We start from the raw sequence: 2,124 nt of genomic DNA, 5'->3' as shown, positions 1-2,124 counted from the left end.
CGATCTTTGTTCCAAGACGACTCATACAGTCTGACCATTTGTTGTATGTCATGTAAATACATAAATAGTGTGTTATGATTAACTTTTATTTTAATAAAAGTTTTCTATAAATATTAATTATATTGTAAATACATAGACAGTGACAGTGTGTTATGATTAACTTTTATTTTAATAAAAGTTTTCTATAAATATTAATTATATTGTAAATACATAGACAGCGACAGTATGGTATGATTAACTTTTATTTTAATAAAAGTTTTCTGTAAATATATTATAATTGTCACACGCTTAAGTAGAACAAAACTTTCATTTTATTCTAGGCGAATTAACTTTATTAAGAAACGACAGAAGTATAACAAAGATTGTACACTAACTTGTATGAAAACTAATGTAATTCATATATATTTCAGGATATTATTCTGTCAGATAAAAATTGTCCACATTGTAAGAGAGGTGATATCGATATTTCTTTACGCTCTTAAATTATCACACCTTCAAGAAGTAAAGACTATATATCTAACTTTGCATGTTATATTTAAATGACAAATATACGAGTTATAGATCGAAACTTAGTATAATGGACGTAATAACTCATTTGGATTGCAATAAACATACTGGATTTATAAAACATGAAAGAAAAGGTATGTATTATCTTTTATCATAAGAAACTTGAAATAGAATTTCTAGGCTGTTTGTCTGTTTTGTATAAGCGATCGAAATACTTGTTGTTTTTGGCGCGTTTCCTGTCTATTTATGTCCAACAGATTTGTTTTATTTACACTGTTATATGATTAAACATTTAAATATCCCTTAATGTGTGACACTTTACAAGTCTTGATTTGTATATTGAAGGTCAGTTTTAAACTGTAAGTAAAGTGCACAGCTGATTTAATTTTAAAATGTTTTGTATAATTTCTAAAATAAATAAAAATTTGATTACTTGTGTAAAATGAATATTAATTATAGTTTATTATTATGAAATTATTATAGTAACCGGTGTTTTTTTGTTACAAACACTGAATCATTATCAAAACTGTAGTCACTAGCTAGCCAGTTATTGCAAAATAGACTTTATTATTCTAATCCTATGGACCAAGCCTGTCAGTAGCCTTGAATATCAAACACATTGGACTGTCACACATTGTTTCTCCGAACTGTTGTGTTTTCATCAAACTCTGCTCTACTTCCACATTGCAACACAGTACTTATGTCGCAAGCCACATAGACTTGGTCAACTCAGAACTGACCTTTGTCATTCTAAGTAGATGGTTTTTCTAGCTTGTATATTTCCAAGCTGGTCAGTGATCTTCAATGAGTCAGACTTGGTAGACTGCTTTTTGAGTTAATAAAAGCTTTACATGTCTAGTTGTTCTTCTTACAAGAACTATGTGTGAAGTAATGTTAAACAGTATCAATGTTTGACATCAGATACGGGTTCGTTAGTCGTATAATAAAACAACATGTAGAAATTTGTATGTGTGTTTCATTGATGCAAATATCACAGATACTTTGTAGACTGCATTTTGAACACCTTACATCCAGTGTGGTTCTCAAAGATTTATGGTCAATGTTGTTATTCTACAATAGTAATTAATTATATGTACGCCCCCCAGTGGCACAGCGGTATGTCTGCGGACTTACAACGCTAGAATACAGGTTTTAATACCCGTGGTGGGCAGAGCATAGATAGCCCATTGTGTAGCTTTGTGCTTAATTACAAACAGTAAAATTATATGTAGTAAAATGTAAGTTTTAATCTCATTCAAACATTTTACATTAAATAATGATTTTGACAGTTTGTAGAAGTACTGTCACAGCATATTTGTTAAATCCTGTAGTAATAATGGTAATTAAGTATGTGTGAAAGTCCACTTGTGTAAAACATGAGATAAAGTATGCTTCATTGTATCATGGCAATATGTTCTCTATTTCTTAGGTGTTGTAGCAATACGTGCTGTATAATTATGTTACTGGAAACACTTGATTCAGAAAGATATAGTTCTTAAAGAACAGGAAATGTAATTAACTGATAAATTAGTACTGAAAATCTTTAATCACTTGATTGAATAAGTTTTAATTATTGTATTGTCCTTGTAGAACTAATTAAATAATAAGGAAATCTAG

General features: G+C 29.3%; 1 protein-coding gene across 1 annotated transcript in view; it reads right to left on the bottom strand.

Moving 5' to 3' along the window:
• LOC106461388 (sodium- and chloride-dependent GABA transporter 1-like) overlaps positions 1-2,124 on the bottom strand; it is a 102,503-nt gene that overhangs the window by 19,968 nt on the left and 80,411 nt on the right. The window lies entirely within an intron of this gene.

This window comes from Limulus polyphemus, unplaced genomic scaffold (genome assembly GCF_000517525.1).
Source record: "Limulus polyphemus unplaced genomic scaffold, Limulus_polyphemus-2.1.2 Scaffold949, whole genome shotgun sequence".
Taxonomy (NCBI): domain Eukaryota; kingdom Metazoa; phylum Arthropoda; class Merostomata; order Xiphosura; family Limulidae; genus Limulus; species Limulus polyphemus.
This window is presented reverse-complemented; position numbering and strand designations above follow the sequence as displayed.